Source organism: Ipomoea nil, unplaced genomic scaffold, assembly GCF_001879475.1.
Source record: "Ipomoea nil cultivar Tokyo-kokei standard unplaced genomic scaffold, Asagao_1.1 scaffold2963, whole genome shotgun sequence".
In the NCBI taxonomy this organism is placed as follows: Eukaryota; Viridiplantae; Streptophyta; class Magnoliopsida; order Solanales; family Convolvulaceae; genus Ipomoea; species Ipomoea nil.
Genome location: NW_017619391.1, coordinates 594,600 through 602,179, shown reverse-complemented (window position 1 = coordinate 602,179; position 7,580 = coordinate 594,600). Strand labels below are relative to the sequence as shown.

The 7,580-nt window shown below is 32.0% G+C and overlaps 1 non-coding gene across 1 annotated transcript; it reads left to right on the top strand.

Moving 5' to 3' along the window:
* The first annotated feature begins 7,111 nt into the window (after positions 1-7,111).
* On the top strand, positions 7,112-7,183 carry TRNAD-GUC. Its single transcript has one exon. It is a non-coding gene; the product is annotated as a tRNA-Asp (tRNA).
* Positions 7,184-7,580: the final 397 nt, after the last annotated feature.

Here is a 7,580-nt window from a genome sequence, read left to right as displayed (position 1 = left end):
GGCATAAAATGACATGTTAAGTGGCTATTTTGTGGTACAATTATCGGTGGGGTCCACTTCCGATTTGGATCGGGTCAAAGTGGATTCGGGTTCTTCGTAGTGAGACGAAGAGATTGATATATTGTACGCTCAAAACGGATAATGGGTGAATGAGATATTGATTCTCAAAGTAGACCCATTGAGTTGGAAAAATGAAGGGAAAAAGTGAGCTTTTGTCCCACATTGGTTTGGAAAGAGGATTTGACCCCCCTTTTATACAAGAGCTTTTTTAGAACTTGTAGAATTGTATAGTATAGAGGCTCTCTCGTGCGGGGGGAGGGTGCAAATCAAATTCCAACTAGAAACGAGATCGAAAAGGCCGTGTGCGTCGACACCTGCGGACCCCTGCCTTGCGGGTTAAGTTATGCCAACTTTTGGTATCAGTTTTCCCAACTCTAAGCCACTTGATAGTTGGGTGGCCGAGAGCAACACTTGCTCTAAGGGGTTAAGTTATGCCAACTTTCGGTATCAGTTTTCCCAACTCTAAGCAACTTGATAGTTGGGTGGCCGAGAGCAAGGTATCAGTTTTCCAAACTCTAAGCCACTTGATAGTTGGGTGGCCAAGAGCAACACTTCAAGAGTTGCTCTCGTGCGCACCGAGCCGAGAGAAACACAAGAGTTGCTCTCCTGCGCTACGGCCGAGAGCAACACGAGAGTTGCTCTTGTGCTCACCTAGCCGAGAGCAACACGAGAGTTTCTCTCGTGCGCACCGAGCCGAGAGCAACACAAGAGTTGCTCTTGTGCGCTACGGCCGAGAGCAACACGAGAGTTGCTCTCGTGCACTGCTGCTCGGTTGAAACTTCGGTCTACCAGAGGGAGATTTAATTCATCCGTTATAAGAATTAATCTCTGTATTAACTCATTTTGAATTTTGAATTAAACCTGCTCTAATGACCAGCTGTTTCAGATGTTACCAACGTGCCATGAATGCCTACTAAATGCTATTTAGTACTCCAATTCCTATATAAGAAGGGGTAGTAGGAGCAAGTGATTTGCAACAAGAGAGGGAAGAACACGAGAGTACACAACACACAAAGATAAGCACTTTTTCTTCTCAAAAACTCTGCTCCTACTCCTTTCTTGCTACTGTGTTTTGCCCGTGCTCTAGTTCGCCGGGTTCGCTCGTTTGGGTGCTCAAACGTCGAACCGTTGTACGTTTTATCCTGGGAAACCAAGGCCACAACGCTCCTAGCACTTTTGGGAGGTGGCAAATAAGGTTTTAAGGAAAGACAGGCACATTGCCTAACTCGTACTTTTCTTTCTTCCTTCTCCTTCTTTCTTGTTTTGGATTATGCTCTAAGCAAAAATCCGTTCTTTCTTGTTAACTTGAAATTATAATCTAAGGATTATATGTTCCATTTTTGGTTGATATATATTGGTATATCTTTTTCGTAGATATACATGTATATATAACCGTTGGGTCCGTTTTATATATATTTGTGTGTAGATATATATTTCGGATAAATATCGAATAATATTTTATATACTTGTGTGTGTATATATAAATATTATTTTATGATATTAAATCGATTTTGGTTCATTATCACCAACATATTCAACTAAAATTAGTAATTAGTGATTCATTCAAGATCAAATGATCTTTATATATATATATATATATATATATATATATATATATATATATATATATATATATATATATATATATATATATATATATATATATATATATATATATATATATATATATACATACATACATACATATATATATATATATATATATATATATATATATATATATATATATATATATATGTATATATATATATATATATATATATATATATATATATATATATATATATATATGTATGTATGTATATATGTATGTATGTATGTATGTATGTATGTATGTATGTATGTATGTATGTATGTATGTATACATACATACATACATACATACATACATACATACATACATACATACATACATACATACATACATATATATATATATATATATATATATATATATATATATATATATATATATATAGAGAGAGAGAGAGAGGGGCGCGATCCGATGAGAATAACCATCCAGGAGAGAAATAAGAATACATCCCAGCCATCCACGTGTCTAGATCAACGAATCAGATGTAATTTAAAAAAAAAAAAAACGATGCAATGACATTTTTGTAAATAACTCAAACTTTGGTGCAAGTAAATGTGATATAAGTGCAAGTAGCTGGTGCATCTTTACAAGTAAAATGTGCAAGTAAAATCACTTACAAGTGCACCTATTTTCACTCACAAGTGCAAGTAATTTTACCTTGTTAACATTTGTGCACCTAGGTGCAACTACTTATAACTATAAATGCACCTAGTTATAATGTCAGGTGCACTTAGTATTAATGCTTAGTGTAAACTTTACTTGCACCTATAATACATTTTACATGCACTTGTAATACATTTTACTTGCACTTAGGTGCAGTATATGAAACTGCTACTTGCAGTTGTAATACATTTTACATGCACTTTGATGTTCAATTATTTATGAAAATGTCACCGCATTTTTAAAAAAAATCAGTGTTTCTCATCCATTAGATCTGGACACGTGGACGGATGACATGCATTCTCATTTCTTACCTGGGCAAGCCATTCGCACCTGAACACTCTTTATATATATATATATATATATATATATATATATATATATATATATATATATATATATATATATATATATATATATATATATATATAAACTTAAAGGTTGAAGACACAACAATGTGCTCTGGATGTAGGGACAATGTGCACTGAAAAGCCTAGAAGAAAAAAAAATTAACTAATTTACACAAAGTTACCGTAATGCCACCACAATTTTTTTTTTTCTTTTTAAATTGCGTCATTCTGGGGGTTGATATGATCTGAATCAATGGAGATTACATCATATCTTTCACCATTATGGTAATCTCTCTCTCTCTCTCTCTCTCTCTCTCTCTCTCTCTCTATATATATATATATATATATATATATATATATATATATATATATATATATATATTTTGAAGGTATTAAAGTATAATTGCACAACATTAGAATAGTTATCTAATAATTATTATGCTAATTAAGAAATTAATTACACATATATTAGTATAATTGACTAATAATTATTATATTAATTAAGCTAATAATTACATGAATATTTGTATAATTACAATTAAACATGAATCGCTGTATTTTTTTTTTATAATAATTTTAATTAATTCATTTAGATATAGATAATGAGGAAAAAAATAGAGACGATATGGTGAAAATGAATATACTTAAGGTATAAAAATATAATTGCAGTTTAAAAATATATATATAATTGCACATATATTAGTATAATTGATTAGTAATAATTGTCTAATAATTATTATGGTAATTAAGCTAAATATGAGTCTTTGAATTTATTTTTATAATAATTACAATTAAATTATTTGTCATTTTTTCCATTTTTATTTTAGTAATAATATAATTACATAAATCATATTACATATCGATTTTTTAAAGATAATTGCAGACAAACAAGTCATATATTATTCAATTATTACTTTTGCAGTAATCTTATAATAAAATAAATGCATACTTTCAAATATTAGAATTGTTTATAATTTTATCTTTAATTTTATTATATAAATATATAATAAAAAAATTTATCCATGCATCACACGAGTAATTGGACAATTATTTGTTTGAATTCAAGCAAGGATAACATTAGAAAATATACTATAAAATCTTGTTATAAAAGGTTGAAGGGAATGGTGCAAGATCCTCGTCCTTGGTCACGAATATGGAGTGCGTGTGTACCACCGAAGGTGAGACAGTTTGCTTGGCAGTTGGCCTCGACTTTTTTACCTACATGAGATGCATTACACACCAAGAATATTAACGGTGCTGTGATGTGCCATATGTGTAGGGTTCATCCGGAGAGTGCGTTTCATATTTTTGGTACGTGCGATGCTGTAATAAGAATTTGGGCTATAATGGGAATTGCTTCGGCTCCTAGTTCTTTTGACAATGTGGTGGACTGGTTTTTTAATATGCTAGACGTGTTGAAAGGGGAGGTTTTGGACAAGTTTATTATGGTGTGTTGGGGTGTATGGCAAAGCAGAAACTAATACGTTTGGGAAAGGGTGGTGTTCAACAGTGACTTGATGTTGCGCTGTGCACTCTCCTTTTGGTAGAGCTAGAAACATGCTAACACACCTGAACATGTACATGAACGAGTGGATGGGTTATGCAGGTGGAAACCGCCGCAAAATGGGAGGTGTAAGTTGAATTCGGATGCATCGATTAATACTGCAGCAGGTATTACGGCGTTAGGGTGGGTGTTGAGGGATCATGATGGGGGTTTTATGGCTGCCAAGAACGTGCAAATTGAAGGGGTTTATAGGGTAAATGATGCAGAGGCTATAGCTGTGAGAGAGGCTTTGAGCTGGTTCAAAGACACTGGAATGGGGGATGTGGATGTGGAGATGGATTCACAAACCGTCTTTCATTCTCTATTTCAACATTAGTTTAATTCTACTTTCGTCTTACTCATAGATGGTGTTAAAGAATTGGCTATGGCAGTAGATGATGTCCAATTCAATTTTGTAAAACAGTCTGCGAATACAGCTTCCCATGTTGTTGCAAGGGAGGCTTGTTCAGGGTCAGATTGTGGGGAGTGGTATGATGATCCACCTCTGTTTCTTGTAAATACCTTTGCTTTGAGATTTAATGCATTAAGTTTTCCGTTTCAAAAAATAATAATAATAACATTAGAAGATATAATTGATACAACCCATTTCATCAATTGCACTATATAATATTCATTGTTATAATTTATATAATTATATATCGATCCAAATGTTTTTAAACTATTATAATAAATCAACTTCGTGCAACATACGGATGAAAATACTAGTAATAGAAAGAATATTACTGAGAAAGAAAAAGAAGAATATTACTGAGAAAGAAAAAGAAAAGGACATACGTAGTATTGGTATTTAGTGGGACTAGTATGTTACCTTGTTTATGAATTGCTAAATTACTATAATATTCATAAGTGTTGGCTATTACTTTTTATTAAGGGTTGGTTCTTAGTATTATAATATTTAATGTTAGATACTTAGGAAAGTATTTTTCAAAGCTAATTAATTTCTCTTACGAAATCAGAATTATTAAATTTGTGTTGTTGAGTTTTGTATAATGAACTTAATTGTGTTGTTGAATTTTGTATTATGAACTTATGAGTTTGTCATTTTGCAGTTATGTATTAACTTTGTATTAGGTATATTATTTAAATTTTTTTTACAAAATATGTATGTTTCCCTTATTTGAAAATTTTTAATGACCTATATATTAAATAAGCGTCTTCAAGTCAAACCAATTCAATTGTAAATTTAGCTTTGAAATTTCTATAGCAGGCTCTGGCCTCGACCCAACCTATTTCCATTCGTAGCGTATTCTAAACATCCAAAATGAAATTTGAAAAAAATAAAAGGAAGAAACAACACAATCAAATTAAGGATGGACGGTAAGAGGCGGGACATGAGAAATGTCTTGAATTTCTAGTATTAAAATTACTTTGAATATTTATTTGCATTTGTTCCTTAGTCCAGGACTTGTTATTCCATATATAGGCCCTGTTTGGTAAATAATTGGTCTATAGGCCAATTTTGGCTTACTTGACCACTATTAATTGTTTGATTTAGTTAAAATATCAATATAAGTGTTTGGTTAATTAGTTTTTTTGCAACTCCAAAATGCTAAAATTCAAAAAGCTACTCCAAACAACTTTTTCAATTAACTTTTTGAGAAAAGAAATTATACCAAACATCTATCAGCTAACAACTAATTTACCAAACACTTTTCTACAAAAGCTAATATTATCAACTAGTTATACCCTCTAATTAACACAATCAGCTAACTGCTATCAGCTATCAGCTATCAGCCAACAGCCATTTACCAAACAGGACCATAATCATTCCTCGCACTCCAAATTTCCCAAAGTCTAGCCACCTCCAACACTGCATGTGCGAGGTACTCAGTGTTAAAGATTAATTATATTATTCTTCTCATATATGTTGTATTATTTAGTCTTCAGGTTGTTGTAGTAGCTCTCCTATAGAATAGTTCATTTTTGCTTTGTTTCACCCTTTTCTCTTCTACTGTAACTTCATTACTGGTATATAAATAGCCAGTACTTCTGTGATTAATATATATGATTATTATCACTTTTACACTCAGGACTTCATTCAAAAATTGAGGAAACATTTTGCCCTGGATCAGAGTATATCATTCGAACCCCATAATTGTTGAGCAACCGGACAAATAGCAAATAAATGCTCCATTGTTTCATAGGCATGGTCATACTAGTTTCATTTTCATAACACTACGGACCATGGTCCACTGTATAACAACTAGCTGGGTCACTATAACGTTGTTCATTTGTTCTATTGGAGAAAACAGACATTGGAGATTTAGATCGGAGCATGTTGGACATATATCTTTGTGAACCAAAGCTGTAAATATTGAAAGGACTATTACAAGTGTTATTCTGAATTATCAATATAGTACAACAATTAATATAGATATTGAAAGGACTATTACAAGTGTTATTCTGAATTATCAATATGGTACAACAATTAATAATAATTTACAAGGAGAAAAAAATGTTTGAAAAAAAAAAAAAAAACTCACTTTAACACTATGTAAAAACTAAAGATGAAGTTAATTTGAACTCTAATTCTATACGAGCATAGTGCCTTAATTGAAATTATAACAATTCTCAATAATATGAATATTTCAATGGGGAGAAATACAATTTTTTTATAAATGTCACATTATCTAAAAACATTTCTTAAACTAAACAAATCTTTGTCTAATGAATATCTTATAAAACCACTTATTATAATTTTGCTGATGAATATAACATGTAATGAAATACATAAATGTCAAATAACAACTTATTTATTTACTCGAAAAGCTCGGCATTAACATGTCTTAAAATATATTTTATATCAAGAATTTTGTTTTTGAAAATAGACATAAAAATCTTAACCCATGAAATAACAACTCGGTCGTTGTAGTATAGTGGTGAGTATTCCCGCCTGTCACGCGGGTGACCCGGGTTCGATCCCCGGCAACGGCGTTGTTTACCTTTTCCAACTTTAATACCTACCTTACCTTCAAAACGACGTCGTCCAGTGACGGTGCGAACCAGACAACTCGGCTTTTTCTGACATTTGGCTTCTATGGGGTTTTCATGCTCTGCAGACAAAACTTGTTGGCCAAATGCTTTACTTTTTAGTCACAACAGGTGCTGGAAAGCAAACATTAGGAGAAGAATACATTAGGAGAACATGTCAATCCATCCACACATTTTAGACCTTATAGGGAGAGGAATGTCTACTAATGAGCAAAGTTGAAAAAATTGCTAGGCATTTCTCGAGTGCCCGGGGGTGTTTAGCGCCTAAAGCACATAGGCGCTTGTTTTTTATTTTATTTTTTATTTAATTGTTTTTTAAACATTTGATAATTATAAATTA